At 43.4% G+C, this 19,429-nt stretch overlaps 1 protein-coding gene across 1 annotated transcript in view; it reads right to left on the bottom strand.

The window, feature by feature from the left end:
- KLHL1 (kelch like family member 1) overlaps window positions 1–19,429 on the bottom strand; it is a 683,807-nt gene that overhangs the window by 236,742 nt on the left and 427,636 nt on the right. The gene's annotated exons all lie outside the window — the stretch shown is intronic.

A 19,429-nucleotide genomic window follows, 5' to 3' on the forward strand; every position in this document is an offset into this window, starting at 1 on the left:
CAGGTCCATTTTTCAGCGCATCTGCAAAAAAGGTGCTTTTTTGGCTGAAAATGGACATGCAGCAAAATAAAAATTGGCGTGTGTCATAAGAACATAAGAACCGCCATACTGGGAAAAGACCAAGGGTCCATCAAGCCCAGCATCCTGTCTCCGACAGTGGCCAAGCCAGGCTTCAAGAACCCGGCAAAACCCATTACAAAAAAAATTAATAATGTTCAATGGACTTTTCCCTCAGGAATCTGTTCAATGGACTTTCCCTCAGGAATCTGTCCAACCCCCCTTTAAACTCTGTAAGGCCAGCTGCTGTCACTACATTTTCCGGCAACGAGTTCCAAAGTCCAACTACACACTGAGTAAAGAAAAACATTCTCCTGTTTGTTTTAAATCTGCCATATTCTAGCTTTATCTTGTGTTCCCTGGTTCTATTGTTGTTTGAAAGTGTAAACAAATGCTTCACATCTGTCCGCTCTACTCCACTCATTATCTTGTAGACTTCTATCATATCACCCCTCAGCCGCCTTTTCTCCAAGCTGAAGAGCCCTAACCTTCTCAGTCTTTCCTCATAAGGAAGTCGTTCCATCCCTTTTATCATTTTCGTTGCCCTTTTCTGCACCTTCTCCAATTCCTTTATATCTTTTTTGAGATGCGGCGACCAGAATTGGACACAATATTCGAGGTGCGGTCGCACCATAGAGCAACACAACAGCATTATAACATCCTTGTGTTTGTTTTCCATCCCTTTCCTAATAATACCCAACATTCTGTGAGCTTTCTTAGCCGCCGCAGCACACTGAGCAGAAGTTTTTAACGTCTTATCAACGATGACTCCCAGATCACTTTTTAGGTCTGTGTCTCCTAACGCGGAACCTTGCATGACATAGCTGTAATTCGGATTCCTCTTACCCACATGCATCACTTTGCACTTGTCAACATTGAACTTCATCTGCCACTTGGACGCCCAATCCCCCAGTCTCGCGAGGTCCTCCTGTAATCTTTCACACTCCTCCTGTGACTTGATGACCCTGAATAATTTAGTGTAATCTGTGAATTTAATTACCTCATTGGTACTTCCGTCTCTAGGTCATTTATAAATATGTTAAAAAGCAGCGGTCCCATTTTGAGCCTGAGACCATACCACTACACACTGAGTTAGCGATAAGGTGTTACGCGTTAACTGGGTGGTAATTGTCAGCGCACATATAATGCCAATTACCGCCCGGTTATCAGTGTGCATCGGAAAATAAAATATATTTTCTGTCGCACGTAGTGAAATTACCGCCTGGGCCTTGTGGTAGCTGGGTGGTAGTTCCAAATTGGTGCGTGTTGGGCGCGCGTAGGTGCCTACGCAGTTTAGTAAAAGGGCCCCTTAGTGATGAAATGTACTCAGATTGCTTTCACCTCACACTGATATGTGATTGAAGTGAATAAAGGAACCATCACAGCATATCAATATTCCCTAAGAAAGATATATGCTGTGCAAAGAGTAATACTATCATTATATCACATAAATAACAATGCCAATCTGAATAATGTAACAAATCGCACAAATATATAATTCCTAAATCACATGATACCAATATCACCATGTGCTTAATACTTAGATCATGTTGCTGTGCAATCAACATGGTGTTCCCATTTTATTCCAATGGGCTTCTTAGCATTTACCCCCGGATTCTATACAGCGCGCCTAGAGATCCGTGCTGAAATCCAAGAGTATTCTATAACAACACGCACAACTTAATTGGCTTAACAAGCTAATCAGCGTTGATAACAGCTCTTAACAAGCAATAATAAGCACTAATTGGCAATAACTGGAATTTACAAGCACAACTTGCTAAGCGCATTCTGTAATGCAGTGTGCCTAATTTTTAATGCACACAGGCAAAAAGGGCGTGGTTATAGCAGGGAAATGGGTGTTTTGTGGGCTTTCTGAAATGTAGGCATGTAGTTATAGAATATGGCCCAGTGCACTTAAATCTACATGCTGGGATTTACGCCATATTTTCGTTGGTGTAAATGGAGGTGTGCAGTTTTAGGTGCTGAGATATCAACTAAGTGTATTCTATATAATGTGCCTAAATCTAGGTGCCACTTGTAGAATATGCTTAGTCAGCACTGATTTCCAAATTACGAATCCAGTTAAAAATAAGTAATCCAAATAAAAACTAGCCCCAAAACAAGTACAAGCATATGCAAATTAGGCATCGAGATTCACACCAAGTAAAATGTGGCCTAAATGGATGTGGCCAAATTTGGTTGTGTGGAGAGGCGCTCGGCATTATTCAAAATACCATGTGAAACTGTAAGCCTATTCTATAAAATTTAGGCGTTCTTTACAGAATACGTCTAGGCGTGTTTTTTTCTCCATGTAGAATTTTCAGGCACCATATATAGAATCTAGCCCATAGCACCAGAATCCATGCTTCACTTTGGTGTGAGGATTTACACCAACTGAAACCTGGAATAAATTCTCATGCATAAATTAGGCATGGATCCCCTTATATAATACTGTGTGCATCTGTAGTGAAACACTCCTGATCTGCCCATGCCCCTCCCATGGCCATGCTGGTTTTTCAATTGCATGCTAAAAGATTTGCAAGTGCTGAAACCTTCTGCTCAGTGTGCTGCTGCGGCTAGGAAAGCAAATAGAATGTTGGGTATTATTAGGAAAGGTATGGAGAACAGGTGTGAGGATGTTATAATGCCGTTGTATCGCTCCATTGTGCGACCGCACCTTGAGTATTGTGTTCAATTCTGGTCGCCGCATCTCAAGAAAGATATAGTAGAATTAGAAAAGGTGCAGCAAAGGGCGACAAAAATGATAGCGGGGATGGGATGACTTCCCTATGAAGAAAGACTAAGGAGGCTAGGGCTTTTCAGCTTGGAGAAGAGACGGTTGAGGGGAGACATGATAGAGGTATATAAAATAATGAGTGGAGTGGAACAGGTGGATGTGAAGCATCTGTTCACACTTTCCAAAAATACTAGCACTAGGGGGCATGCGATGAAACTACAGTGTAGTAAATTTAAAACAAATAGGAGAAAATCTTTCTTTACCCAACGCATAATTAAACTCTGGAATTCGCTGCCTGAGAACGTAGTGAAGGCGGTTAGCTTGGCAGAGTTTAAAAAGGAGTTGGACAGTTTCCTAAAGGACATGTCCATAGACCGCTACTAAATGGACTTGGGAAAAATCCACAATTTCTGGAATAACATATAAAATGTTTGTACGTTTGGTAGCTTGCCAGGTGCCCTTGACTTGGATTGGCCGCTGTCGGGGACAGGATGCTGGGCTCGATGGACCTTTGGTCTTTTCCCAGTATGGCAATACTTATGTACTTATGTACATATATGTACTTTATAGAACAGTGCTTAAATATACGCACACAAATCCAAATTGTGGCCAATTAGCTCCAATAATTGATTGTTAGCACCCAATTATTGGTGCAATTTGGCTCATTATTCGATTAAACTATGCACTCAGACTCAGCGTATGCCCAAATTTAAGTGTGCACAATTTTAGTGCCATATTTAGAATCCAGGAGTTAGTGTGTACATATTCAGAAACTGCCACGTGACACAGTAGCGCATACCACAATAGCCCATTTTTTGCTATTTTAGGTGTGTGTTATTGCCTAATGCAGTTTAGTAAAAGGGCTCCCTGATTTGATTTTCCTGATTGACTTCCTGTAATGTATCCTTTTTCTTCCCGTAATGTGGGCTGCTGTATGTTTCCTATTTATTTTTTTTGTAATTTTCTTTTTGTCATGCCCTTGTTTCCTCTTATTGTTTCTTATTTGAGTTGAATCAGACTTAAAAATCTTAAAATATTAAAAATACAATTTTGAAAGCAACAAGGCAACTATTAGAGAATTCTCAAGCAAAATTTCATGTGGAGGGGCATTTTCCATGTGTAACTAAGGGTCCTGTTTACTAAGGTGCACTAGCGTTTTTAGCACGCACTAATGCTAGAGACACCCATTTATTCCTATGGATGTCTCTAGTGTTAGCGTGTGCTAAAAACATTAGCATGCCCTCAGCGCGTCTTAGTAAACAGGGCCCTAAGTCCAAATTTTTTAAAGATTCTATTAATCTGGTAAAAAAATGAGATCTTATATGCCCATGGTATTGAGTTGTTGGTGTGGAGGGGCATAATCGAACGCAAACGCCTATCTCCAAGGGCATTTATCTCCGAGAACGGGTCCGTGAAGGGGCGGGCCGAACCGTATTTTCGAAAAAATGGACGTTTTTCAGCTGGGCGTTTGTTTTTTTTTTTAGCGATAATGGAAACTAAAAACGCCCAGCTAAAAAAGTCCTAATCCGAGCCATTTGGTCGCGGGAGGGTCCAGGATTCATAGTACACTGGCCCCCCTGATATGCCAGGACACCAACTGGGCACCCTAGGTCAGTGCGGTGGACTTCAGAAAAAGCTCCCACATGCATAGCTCACTTACTACGGGTGCTGAGCTCCCAACCCCCTCCCCCAAAACCCACTACCCACAAATGTACAACACTACCATAGCTCTTAGGGGTGAAGGGGGCACCTACATGTGGGTACAGTGGATTTTGGAGGCCTCCCATTTACCTGCACAAGTGTTACAGGTGGGGGGGGGATGGGCCTGGGGCCACCTGGCTGAAGTGCACTGCGGTACCCACTAAAAGTGCTCCAGGGACCTGCAAACATGCTGGCCTCTAGGACTTGTTGCTGCTGTATAACATTGGCACACCAGTTGACACCTGAAGACTAATCTCTCCGAAAACGTCCTTTATTGGAATAACCGCGTTTACTCACAGTTAACTGCAGATCAGAGGTTGTGCCCCACTGGCAACGAGTCTCCCTGGTACTGAGATTAGCAGAATGCTGTACAATGCCCTCTTTCAGCCACATTCAAGGTAAGAACTAAGTTCTCTAAAGTGGCTAACACAGGAAAGGGAACTAAAACTGTCTTACAAAAATGGCCACTACCGCATGGACTACAACAGGAAACACAACAGGGCACACTCTGACCCAGTAGGCAGGGGGAAAAGCACCATGGGAGAAGAGCCTACCAACTACCAACATCGTGAGACTGTAACACAAGCTAATGAAATCACGGAGGCCAATACCCTACACCCACCACAATGCAATGCTGATGTGACCCTGTACTGCATCCGAGAGCCACATCTGACCCAGGGAAAGGCTGTGACAGGATCAAACACATTCTGCTGTCATGGAGGTGGGTACGGCATTTGAGGCTGGCATAGAGGCTGGAAAAAAGTTTTTAAAGTGGGTTTTTTTTGGTGGGAGGGGGTTAGTGACCACTGGGGGAGTCCGAGGAGGTCATCCCCGATTCCCTCCAGTGGTCATCTGGGCAGTTGGGGCACTTTTTTGGGACTTGTTCGTGAGAAAAAAGGGTCCAAAAAAAGTGACCCAAAATCGTGGTCAAAACGCCTTTTTTTTCGATTATCAGATAAAGACGCCCATCTCTCCTCAGCTGATAACCACGCCCCAGTCCCGCCTCCACCATGCCTCTGACACGCCCCCATCAACTTTATTCATTTCCGCGACGGAGTGCAGTTGGAAACGCCCAAAATCGGCTTTCGATTATACCGATTTGGGCGCCTTTGCGAGACAAACGCCCATCTCCTGATTTGGGTCGAAATATAGGCGTTTTTCTTTTTCGATTATAAGCTGGATTGTCTTCTAAAACTTTATATATTTTATTATGTTATTGTGCTCCTGGGATTTTGAGTACTGATTATTCTCCCTTAATTGAAGTGGTGAATAGTTTGAATTTTGTTCCATCTAACAGTTATTTTGGAGGATTTTAATATTCATATTGATTGTAGTGGTACTGATAGTAAGGTTGCTGAATTTTTAGCTGTGTTTGATATGCTAGAATTGCAACAGATGCTCTGGCAGACAAATCATAATAAAGGTCATATCTTAGATTTTATTTTCACAGATTAAGGTACTACTGATTTTAGTCTGTCAGGTAAAGATTTTATGCATGCCCCCTGTCTGATCATGTGTTGATAAGTTTCAGTGTGAGTACTGGTAGAAAACTGATGCAGAGAATTACTGAGAAGTTTATTGAGAAGCGAGATTCATTTGAAAAGACAACTTAAGATCCCCTTCACGGACCCGTTCTCGGAGATAAACGCCCATGGAGATAGGCATTTCCGTTCGATTATGCCCCCATTGGCTCCCACTTAAAGAACGCATCACGTTCAAAATATGTACCCTAGTTCACAAAATCATCCACGGAGACGCCCCAGCCTACATGTCAGACCTGATAGACCTACCACCCAGGAATGCCAAAAAATCATCCCAGACATTCCTCAATCTTCACTTCCCCAACTGTAAAGGACTAAAATACAAATTAACGCATGCGTCAACCTTTTCCTACCTGAGCACACAATTCTGGAACACGCTGCCACGCAACCTAAAAACACTCTATGAACTAACTAACTTCCGCAAACTACTGAAGACCCATCTCTTTAACAAGGCATACCACAAAAACCAACAAATATGAACCCCAATACAACTATCCAGAAATGCCTTACAATATTAGCTTGTTAAACTACTAGTTTGTTTCATCATTATCATGTTTGCGTGTTAAAATACTATTATGTTTTTTCATTATCATGTTACCCAAGATCCTTCTATAACACTAATTGTATATCTTCTTACATGCTTCCACTATTCACGATGATTGTAAGCCACATTGAGCCTGCAAAGAGGTGAGCTCCGCGCCGCCGAGGCCTTTAAACCTTTTACCTCAGAGGCTCCGACAGTCGCAGCAGCGTCAGTGAAAATAAATGACGTCAGAAGAAGGCGGGATACTGAGGGAACCAACGAGCGCAAAGGGAAGGGAGATGTCGGCAGCACTTTCACTGACGCTGCTGTGACCGGAGGTAAAAGATTTAAAGGTCCCAGGGTGCAGAGCTGAGGTAAGGGAATAGCAGAGAGGCATGGATGGGAGGGCAGGGCCCAGGGAGAGGACAAATTGCTGAAAATGGAGGGGAGGGGAGAGAGGAAAATTGCTGGCTATGGATGGAGGATGGAAGGGCAGAGAGGGACATGGATGGACATGGATGGGAGGGCAGGGCCCAGGGAGAGGAGAAATTGCTGGAAATGGAGGGGAGGGGAGAGAGGAGAATTGCTGGCTATGGATGGAGGAGGGAAGGGCAGAGAGGGACAAGGATGGACATGGATGGGAGGGCAGGATCCAGGGAGAGAGGAGAAATTGCTGGAAATGGATATAGAGCAAGAAATGAAGAAGAAAGGAGGAAAGTAAAGAAATAAATCGAAAGGAAGCCCTGGAAACGGAGTTAAGAGGACAGATAGCAGCAGAATCAGATATTGGGCCAGCATGATCAGAAAAAGAAAGTCACCAGACAACAATGGTAGAAACAAAATCATTTTATTTTCATTTTAGCGTTTAGAATATGTCCACTTTGAGAATTTACATCTACTATCTTATTTTGCAATGTATAGCAATTTGTTTCTAAGAATATTGCTGACAATTCCTGTCAGTGTGGCAAGTGGTGAGCGATCATTTTCACAGTTAAAAATCATAAAAAATTATTTGTGATCTATTTGTTGAGCAATCCCACAAAGATGCACTCCATCTTTCAGCTCCTATTTCCTTTGCATCTTGTGCCACACACGGGGGGGGGGGGGGGGGGGGGGGGGGGAGGCGCCAGAGACCCTAGGCACGGCCCTGGTCAGGGATGTAGATGTGTGGGTTATAAATTTCTAAATAAATAAATAAACAAATAAATAAATATTTAAAAAAAACCTCAACTCACAACCATAATTGATCCAGAAAAATATCTACATTTCTGGTTTGATTACAGCCTTGAGCTAGATGTTTTCATGCTTAACACGTCCTTCTGTAAGTACCATTAAAAAAAAAATCCCAGGGAAAAAGTATAAAAATAAGCCTAAGAGACATCTGTCTGGCAGTGCAGAAGGGCAGAGTAGTGATCAATGCAGTGGACTTCACATAAAGGGACCCAGGTAGAAATCCCAACTAAACTCCTTCATATTTTATGGTGACCCCTCCAGGAACAGAGACAATTTACTATACCCAGTGCATTTTTTCTAGCAAAAAAGGTACCAGTACTCAAATGCCAGGCTACTCTTCAGGGGTGGAGTGATTACTGAGGGACCCAGCCCACAATAGCCAGGCCCCTTGCAACCAGTCACAGAATCTATGACAAGGCAGAATTGGTGTGTAGAGCCTGAGCTCTTTCATTAAAATTGGGGATCATGGGTCAATTCTAGCAGACAATGGAAAAGCTGCCGGTACTCAGTACCCCCAAGTACTCCCTCAGAAAAAGCCCTGACTATACCTAAAGGTCCACCACTATAATAGCCCTTAGGCTGGCAGGTCACTTATATATACAGGAGGTATTTCTATGTTCAAGGAGGGCTCACATATTTGTACTGAAATTAAAGAGTTAAACTGGGATTTGAATCTGGGTCCCATTGTTCACCCTCCACTGTACTGATGCTACTAGATCCACTTGCTTGCTGCTTTCTGAGGAGTAGTCATAATACCTGAAGCTGTTATAGAGCCTGGTATCTACTGTCACTGTCACATCTTAGGGGGGGTGGGAGCAGGGCCGTAGCCAGACCTCAGCGGGAGGGGGGTCCAGAGCCCGAGGTGGGGGGCACAGTTTAGCCCACTGACCTCCCGCCCGTCTGCCACTTTGGAGCCCCTCCCGCCCCCCCCCCCCGCCACCACCGACCTTTTTCTTTTGCCGCCACCGCCAGGTACCTTTGCTGGCGGGGGTCCCCAACCCCCACCAGCCGAAGACTTCTTCAGCACCGGTCGACTACAGCACCTTCGCTGATGATCTGTTTCTGACGTCCTGACTCCTGCATGTACATCCATGCAGGACATGCACGCAGCAGTCAGGAGTCAGAAACAGATCATCAGTGAAGGCTCCGGAGTCGACCGGCGCTGAAGAAGACTTCGGCTGGCGGGGGTTGGGGACCCCCCTCCAGCAAAGGTACCTGGCGGCAGTGACGGGGGCGGGTCGGCGGCGGCGGAGGTGGGTCCAGAGTAGAGGGGGCTAGGACTTAATCTGTGGGGGCCCATGGGTGGGAGGGGGGTCAGTAACCACTGGGGAAATTAAATCCAGTGGTCAGCTGGTTAGTTAGGGCACCTTTTTGGGATTTAGTCATAAGTGAAACAGGTCTAAAAAAAAAAAAAAGTACAACATTATTGACTTGGGCCTTTTTTTCTGTTCCATTATTGCTGAAAATGGGCAGATTTTAAGCCCGCCAAGTCTTGCCCAAGTCCCACCCACAACACACATTCAGCATGTCCCCTTGCAAATTTAGACAAACTGTGGCGTTAAACATCCCAATTCTGAGTTTTGAAAATCACGAGATGTTTTTGAGAGAAAAACATCCGTCTGCTGCTTTGTGCCATTTTTTGAGACATTTTTCTCTTTTTAAAATGAGCTCCATAGTTAGTAAGATAAGTAAAGTTAGTGTCAGAGTGTTACAGAATGGTGTTTCCTGTTATAGCTACACTTAAGAAGAAGAAGCATCCTTACGTATGTTCTGTCTCATACTGTTGGTATATATTGCCTTTTTTAAAATTTTAGAATCAAGTGTTCATTAAGAGAAGATGATGCATTTATTATTTGAAAAGCACTTTATGTGGATGCTGAAAGGAAAGCTCCTGTCAAAGTACGTTTTGATCACTTATACTTTGAAAGGTAATGAGAACACAATTATGTAATTACATTACTATTATTTCCAATTTCCAGATTTAAATGTCATCCATTCCTAATATAGTCCACTTGCTATTTTTATGTCATAATGGGGGTAATTTGTTAAAGGAGTTTTCATATGTAAACTCTGTTTTATGTGTGGTAAAATGTTCTTATAATGTTATCACTTTGATTACATATATAAAAGCATACAGGAGGATAAGAACTCATGTGTTTATGCATGACTTTGGTAGCCTAATGGTTAGTCCAGTGGGCTTTAATCATGGGTTCAATTGCTACCTGTGACCTTGGACAAGTCAATTAATCCTCCATTGCCCTGGGTACAAAAAGATTGTGAGCCCTCTAGGAACAGAGAAACTACCTGCATCCACCTCTGGATTATATATAGAATGACTTAAGTTGTATGCACAGTGGCGTACCGAGGGGGGAGGGCGGTGGGGGCGGTCCGCCCCGGGTGCATGCCGCTGGGGGGGGGGGGGGTGCCACGCGCCGGTCAGTGTCGTTGGTTTCCATGCTCCCTCTGCCCCGGAACAGGAAGTAACCTGTTCCGGGGCAGAGGGAGCATGGAAACCAACGACGCTGACCGGCGCGTGGCACTCCCCAGCGGCGTGCACCCGGGGGGTTCTTTTGCCGGGGTGGGGGTTCCCTTTGCCGGGGGGGGGGGGTCGTGCTGCATGGGGGGGGGGGGGGGGGAACTGCACCTGGAGGGGCAGGGTGCATCGGCGATCCGCCCCGGGTGTCAGTGCCCCTCGGAACGCCACTGTGTATGCACAAATCCAGACGTATTCTAGATTTGTGTGTGCAACTTAATTAGTTAAGAGACCAATCAGTGTGGATAATTCTGTAACCTGATGCAGGTAAATTCTAAGTTACATAGTTGAAAAGGGGGCGTGGAATAGGTAGGTCATGGCCGTTTCTAAAATCTGTGCGGGTTCTTATAGAATACACCTGATCAGTGCGTAATTTAGGTATCAGCATTTTGATGTAACTGTGCACGATTAAATTTAATCGTGCGGATTGGGGCTCAGTGTATTCTATAAACCACACTGAAATTTAGGCGTATTCTATAAAGTACACCTAAATTTAGGCCTACTTTATAGAATACGTCTAAGCATATCTTTTTTAGTGCCAATTTTGTTTACGCGTAATATATAGAATCTAGTCCGTAATGTGTACAGCGCTGTGTATGTCTAGTAGCACTATACATGCATTCAGAAACAGAGTTGTGATTTATAGATATTGTTTATAAAAAAATGTGCATAAGTACATACTTTTATGTGCGAACATTTATATCTGCTTACGAGCGGGCAAAAATGTCTTCATCTTTATTTAGTAGGAATTTCTGTGAATTAATTGGGGTAATGTTATAAAGATGAATAGGGGCCCTTTTACCAAACTGTAATAAAATGTAGCCTTAGCGCATACATACTTGTGTCATTCCTGCATGCTTAGAACATTTCTACCGCACTGAGGTAAGATGGCCAATTTCTCTATTTTCCCCATTAATGGCCATGCACTAATTTTCTCATTAGCATGTGGTCATTAGTGTGTGACCCCCCTACTGCCACCGATTGTGTAGGTGGTAAAGGCTCACAGACTAAGGGGGAGATTCTATATATGGCGCCTAAAAAATTGGCGCTGAAATCAGTGCCAACTAAGCATATTCTATAATCAGTGCCTAGATTTGGGCATCGATTATAGAATATGCTTATTTGATATTTCAGCGCCTAAATATACGTGAAAACATGGTGTAAATCCCAGCATATACATTTAGGCACACTGGGTCATATTCTATAACAAGGAGCATAAATTTTGGAATGCCCATGAAGCATCCATTTCCCTAAACATAACCACGCCCCTTTTTGTCTGCATGCGTTAGAAGTTCGGTGCACATCATTACAGAATATGCTTAATGAGTTGTGTGCTTAAATTCTAATCAGTTCCAATTAATGCTCATTATTGCTGAAGTGCTGTTATCAGCGCTCATTAGCTTGTTAAATTAAATGCATTGTTATAGAATCTGTGCGGATTTTGACACTGATCTCTAGGCACTCTATATAGAATCTGTGGGTAGGTGCATGATAATCAGTTAGCATGCAGCAATGTAGATGATTAAAGCAGAACACGCCAACACTCTGCCCTGGACCCACCCCCCAGTGCTAAAAAATTAATTGTATTTTCTACCAAGTGGGTAGTACATGCACATCTAAAAATTACCAAGGATGCCTTTGCACGTACCCCATGGTTAACCATTTTTTGCCACAGTAAGCATGCGTTATTACTTACGCAGCTTAGTGACTCAGAAAAAGAGAAAACAATTTTTGGAGTTGAGCTCTAAAGTCCAGCAGTTGGGTGGCCTGTTTGGTTGAATATCCCATGTAAGTATGTAATTAAATTTGAATCAGTTAGATATATTTTCTATGAGCCAACTCATTTAAGTGTTGCAGACCCTCGGGAACTTTCTCTTTATCATCTGTGACTTCTACACCCTGAGGAATAGCTATTCTGCTCTTTAAATACTGCCTCCTTTTTGTAAGTAAGTACTAAATATTTCTTGATATACTGCCGTGGAGTTCTCTATTTGTGGACTGATGAGGGTTAAATTTGAATTCAGATTGCATATTTGAGTTTCTATTTCTTTCTTTTCTCTTTGTATGCAATATTTTGCTTTATGTATAATCTGGTATTTGAACCAAATTGTTTATTGGTGTTATCTTTGAAATATTAATTAAAAATAAAAATAATGTAAAACAAGTGTGTTGTGAAAAATAAATGGATGTATCTCTTACATGATGTTGCAGTTCCTACAAAAATAGATGTCTAACTGTACAAATCAGAAGTGAAGTTAGGTACACGAATATGTTGTCCACAACATAGTATTGAACCACATCAATGTACAATATGTACAGGTAGCTGTATGGCGGCAGCAGTACCGGGGTGGCACATGGCCTCCATCTCTACGGGTGGTGCAATAGATATTACAATTGAGGGGGAGCTGAGATACATGCTTCTATGCACCTCATAGACACCATCAAAGCATGCATTGCAGCCCGAATCCTCTCCATTGTGGTAACCATGAGGTACATGATCCTGTGTAGGTGGGTAAAGGCTGGCAGCAGATCCCCACAGAGACTGGCAAATTGTGGCACTTGTGCCTCATAGTCATCATTATGGGCAGCAGGGAGGGGGTCTCGGCTGCAGGGGCACCCTCTGCCTGCCCTACCTACCAATAACCTGTTCTCATTTTGCAGGACCAGGAGGGTAAAGTAGTCTCTCTCCCTCCTGGCCTACACCTTCCACATGCATATGAGGGCTTAGTAGTGGGTGACAGGACCTACAGGCACAGGGCTGGTAAGGTCATTGCTGGGAGAGGTGGTGTATGTGCAGCATGGAGGTAGATGTTTTCCATTTGCAAACAGGGACTCTACGTATGTCTTGCACTAAATGTTTTGCAAGATGGATAGTGCTATACATTTTGCATCCAGCACTAGATGGGTTATATCAGCAGTGCTAGATGTTTTTTCCTGCAAGCGCTGCATGGATACCTCTAAACATCCCAAAGCTGCACAGTTCAACATTCATACTTCCTGCACACACTCCACACCTCCTGCCACATATTCACCCCTACCACCATATCACCCACACACCCGCATACACTCCACATGTGTACATCACAGACGTGATCACTCATGCTTCCTGTATACATTTTAATGTATAAATACAACTTTCTGCTCAAATTGACAACCTTCTCAAATATCCATGTTCACAGCCACTACATACAGCATGAACACATAACGCATAGACATACCATACTCTAACACACATCAAATATATCCCTCCATAATATCTCCTATATGGACCAGATCCACAGTCCCATATTCATACCTCCTGCACACCCCTCAAACATACTCTTAAACACGTATATACCCACCAAGACCTCCAAACTTACCTAAACCCATAACCTCAAACACACACACCTCTCATACCAAAGCTTTACATTCATCCCACTTTCATATACTCCATTGCACACATGTCCATATATCAATAAACAATTCACATATCACACCCCTCACATTTACCACCTCCCAAATATACCTCAAATGCATATACAGTGGGGGAAATAAGTATTTGATCCCTTGCTGATTTTGTAAGTTTGCCCACTGACAAAGACATGAGCAGCCCATAATTGAAGGGTAGGTTATTGGTAACAGTGAGAGATAGCACATCACAAATTAAATCCGGAAAATCACATTGTGGAAAGTATATGAATTTATTTGCATTCTGCAGAGGGAAATAAGTATTTAATCCCTCTGGCAAACAAGACCTAATACTTGGTGGCAAAACCCTTGTTGGCAAGCACAGCGGTCAGACGTCTTCTGTAGTTGATGATGAGGTTTGCACACATGTCAGGAGGAATTTTGGTCCACTCCTCTTTGCAGATCATCTCTAAATCATTAAGAGTTCTGGGCTGTCGCTTGGCAACTCGCAGCTTCAGCTCCTTCCATAAGTTTTCAATGGGATTAAGGTCTGGTGACTGGCTAGGCCACTCCATGACCCTAATGTGCTTCTTCCTGAGCCACTCCTTTGTTGCCTTGGCTGTATGTTTTGGGTCATTGTCATGCTGGAAGACCCAGCCACGACCCATTTTTAAGGCCCTGGCGGAGGGAAGGAGGTTGTCACTCAGAATTGTACGGTACATGGCCCCATCCATTCTCCCATTGATGCGGTGAAGTAGTCCTGTGCCCTTAGCAGAGAAACACCCCCAAAACATAACATTTCCACCTCCATGCTTGACAGTGGGGACGGTGTTCTTTGGGTCATAGGCAGCATTTCTCTTCCTCCAAACACGGCGAGTTGAGTTCATGCCAAAGAGCTCAATTTTTGTCTCATCTGACCACAGCACCTTCTCCCAATCACTCTCAGCATCATCCAGGTGTTCACTGGCAAACTTCAGACGGGCCGTCACATGTGCCTTCCGGAGCAGGGGGACCTTGCGGGCACTGCAGGATTGCAATCCGTTATGTCGTAATGTGTTACCAATGGTTTTCGTGGTGACAGTGGTCCCAGCTGCCTTGAGATCATTGACAAGTTCCCCCCTTGTAGTTGTAGGCTGATTTCTAACCTTCCTCATGATCAAGGATACCCCACGAGGTGAGATTTTGCATGGAGCCCCAGATCTTTGTCGATTGACAGTCATTTTGTACTTCTTCCATTTTCTTACTATGGCACCAACAGTTGTCTCCTTCTCGCCCAGCGTCTTACTGATGGTTTTGTAGCCCATTCCAGCCTTGTGCAGGTGTATGATCTTGTCCCTGACATCCTTAGACAGCTCCTTGCTCTTGGCCATTTTGTAGAGGTTAGAGTCTGACTGATTCACTGAGTCTGTGGACAGGTGTCTTTCATACAGGTGACCATTGCCGACAGCTGTCTGTCATGCAGGTAACGAGTTGATTTGGAGCATCTACCTGGTCTGTAGGGGCCAGATCTCTTACTGGTTGGTGGGGGATCAAATACTTATTTCCCTCTGCAGAATGCAAATAAATTCATATACTTTCCACAATGTGATTTTCCGGATTTAATTTGTGATGTGCTATCTCTCACTGTTACCAATAACCTACCCTTCAATTATGGGCTGCTCATGTCTTTGTCAGTGGGCAAACTTACAAAATCAGCAAGGGATCAAATACTTATTTCCCCCACTGTATTTTCAACACACACCTCCACATGTATACTCTTATACAAAAACATTCATGCCTTTATGCCACTTGGTATACACAAACACAAGAAAATGACTGTATAAGATTACCTTTTTAAGTGTCTGATTTTTAGCATTAATCAGTAGTGAACTCCAGCTATACTTAAACTACCCCCTCTTTACTAAGCCATGCTGGCAGCTGCTGCACGGCAATGCCGACACAGCCTATTCAAAGTAAATGGGCTGTGTCAGCATTAGCGCATGGCAGCTGCTAGCACAGTTTTTTAAAACAGGGGAGCTAGCTAGTCAAATTTGGAGCCGCAAGATTTTGTAAAAGATTCAGGGGCTCTTTTACTAAGCAGTGGTAAGCATTAATGCATGGTTACAGAACACTAAAAGACACTACCATGGGACATGCTCAGACTTGCTGTGGTAGTTCTGGGATCAGCATGTGCCAATCCTGCGCTAAAATATCTATAATATTTTTTAGCGCAGGAGTGTGTTTGGTGGCGGAGAGAAGGCATGCACTGCGCTAATCAGTTAGTGCAGGCAAATCGCCGCACGTTGCTGATAAGCATGGGGTTAGTTCTTGAGCCCGTACTGCCTACAAAATAGGTATGTAATGGCCCCATGCTACTTGCGAAATTAGTGTGTGGCCATTTATAGCTGTGCTAAAAGTGGTCTCAGAGCACAGTAAACCCACATGCTTAAAAGTAGAACAGGCTACTATTTAGCGCAGTTTTGTAAAACGGTCCCTCAGTTTGAAACCTAGCCAATAATCTTACCTGCTCAGTCAATCTTTCAATATCTATTTCTGTATCTGAAGGCTAGATTTTGTACTGTGGTAAATAAAAAAATAAAAAATAAAAAAAAAGAAAACAAAAACAAAACAAAGAACAAAAATCCAAAATTAGCTAAAACCTTTTTCTAATATATTTTTTCTGTGCTAAAATAACATTTCAAACAAGACTTTAATATTAGTTTTATGTTTCCACAGCAATAACAGTTATGAGGCTATAAAACTCATTACCATTTGAAATTACTTTCCTTTAGCAGAATTTAATTGCATTAAAATAATAATTAGAATGGATAATTCAAATTTGATTTTTAAAATAGCTTTCTGATTTCATTTTTCATGTCAAGTAATGTAGCATGCAAATATGACTTTTTAATTAATAAGAATTCATCATTAAAAAGTTGATAGTGGAATGTAACTTTTGGTTTGGAAATTCTCTGGAAACCTTAAAGAACTGATTTTAGGTTTGTAAGAAATCATAATTTAATTTATTTTGTTAAGTTCTTTTATTATGTATTTTATATGTATACAGTCAATATTAACAAAACAACGAAAAATACAAAACAAAACCCTGCCATACAATGACTTTACAATACAAAAGCAAGCGGCGAATATCTCCTCCATTCTGGTCTCCAACCCTTACCCGTTGTCCTCCTCATCTTCCCACCCCTCCCCCCATACTAACTTCAAATATTTACCCTGGGATTCTATATATGGTGCCTTAATTTCTACTCAGAAATTAAAGCGTATTCTATAACAATGCACGTAACTTAATTGGTTAGCTAGCTAATCAGTGATGTTAATTGGATGTAACAAGCAATTATTAGCACTAACTGACATTGATTTATATTTACGCACAGAACTTGCTAAGGAAATCCTGTAATGTGGTGCACCTAAATACTAAGTTGCATAGTTGCAAAGGGGGCATAGCCATGGGCAGGGTGTGGGTGTTTCTAAAATCTATGCACTGTTTTCATCCAGATGGTGAGCCCTTTGTTCATAGTAGAATACTACAATAGATGAATCTCCAGGAAGGCAGGGGACATTTGACAGGAACCAGCCAAGGCCTCAACATAGGGAGAAAGACAAGGCAGGAGTGAGGCAGGGTCTCTCCAGCTAAGAAGCAAGACTGGGAAACAGCTAGTAGGAATGAGGCAGTGCCTCAACGATTTAGGGATAAGACTAGCTAGGAGATTAACAAAAAGTGAGGCAAAAACCTCAGCAGCTCAGGAACAAGACTGGCTCATACACAGAAGATGGAAAACATCTCACACACACACACACACAGAAGCTGGAAGTGTCTCAGGAACCTGTTCACACAGGTTGGAAGCTGGATGTGTCTCAGGAACTTGCTCACACAGGCTGGATGCTGCAAGAGTCTCAGGAACCCACAAAAGGTAAAGCAATGACTATAGGCAGCCAACAACGTAAAAGCGCCTAAGCCTCAGTCCAGTGAGATTAAATGTCCTGCCAAGACAATGTCAGTTTCAGCGTCTGACGTGAGTGTGGCTGGGACATGACAAAAACATGCCTGCACGGACCCCGAGCCACTTCCGGAAGGATCAGAGAGAGAGAGAGAGACTTCTCCCAGCATCTGGCACCAGTCCAGGAGTCACGGTTGGACCGTGACATGCGCATTGTTATAGAATATAACCTCTCTGCGCCTAATTTAGGCATCATAGTAACATTGAGGGGCATAATTGAACGTCGCCGGCCAAATAGTTCGCTGGCGATCTATTGTGGCGGCGGTGCTACAGCTGGCTGGAACTGTATTTTCGAAAAAGATGGCTGGCCATCTTTTCTTTCGATAATACGGTTTAGCCCGGCCAAATGTCAGAGTTCGCCGGGTTTGAGATCGCTGGTTTTGTTTTTCAGCGATAATGGGAAAAAAGTGCCGGCCATCTCAAACCTGGCGAAATCCAAGGCATTTGGTCATGGGAGGAGCCAGCATTTGTAGTGCACTGGTCCCCCTCACATGCCAGGACACCAACCGGGCACCCTAGGGGGCACTTCTAAAACTTTAAAAAAATACAAAAAAAACTCCCAGGTGCATAGCTCCCTTCCCTTGGGTGCTGAGCCCCCCAAATCCCCCCCAAACCCACTCCCCACAACTCTACACCATTACCATAGCCCTTATGGGTGAAGGGGGGCACCTATATGTGGGTATAGTGGGTTTTGGGGGGGGTTTGGAGGGCTCAACACTTAGCATCACAAGTGTAACAGGTAGGGGGGGGGGGGGGGATGGACCTGGGTCTGCCTACTTGAAGTGCACTGCACCCATTAAAAACTGCTCCAGGGACTTGCATACTGCTGTCAGGGAGCTGGGTATGACATTTGAGGCTGGCATACAGGCTGGCAAAAAAGGTTTTATTTTTATTTTGTTAGTGTGGGAGGGGGTTGGTGACCACTAGGGGAGTATGGGGAGGTCATTACCCATTCCCTCTGGTGGTCATCTGGTTAGTTGGGGCACCTTTTTGAGGCTTGGTCGTGAAAATAAAAGGACCAAGTAAACTCGGCAAAATACTAACGCCGCTTTTTTTGTTCCATTATCCGTGAAAGCCGGCCATCTGGTAGCCACGCCCATGCCTGCCCATGTCCCACCTTCGCTAAGCCGCCGACACATCCCCTTGAACTCTGGCCAGCGAGGCGACGGGAAAGCGGTGATGCTGTCAAAAACGCCACTTTCGATTATACCGATTTCACCGCTTTTGAGAGATCGCCGGCCATCTCCCGATTTATGTCAGGAAATGGCCGGCGATCACTTTCGAAAATAAGCTTGATAGTAGCATAGTAAATGACGGCAAATAAAGACAGTCCATCCAGTCTGCCCAACAAGATAAACTCATTTTACATGGTATGTAATACTTTATAGTTATACTCAAGTTTGATTTGTCCCTGCCTTTCTCAGGGCACAGACTGTAAAAGTCTGCCTAGCATTGTTCCTGTACTAAAAGTTCTGAAGCAGCATCGGGATTTATTGACAATATTTTATTTATTTATTATTTATTGCATTTGTATCCCACATTTTCTCACCTCTTTGCAGGCTCAGGCCCAGATGCATCAACCATACGTAAAAAAATCTAAAACGTTAAAGTCCTTAACGAATTTGAAAAACGAAGCATGCACCAAAAAAACAAGTGCACATGTTCGGTGCGATATTGAAAAGTACAATGTATCAAAGATTCGGAATCCCCGTCGGTAAT

This window comes from Microcaecilia unicolor, chromosome 4, assembly GCF_901765095.1.
Source record: "Microcaecilia unicolor chromosome 4, aMicUni1.1, whole genome shotgun sequence".
NCBI classification, from domain to species: domain Eukaryota; kingdom Metazoa; phylum Chordata; class Amphibia; order Gymnophiona; family Siphonopidae; genus Microcaecilia; species Microcaecilia unicolor.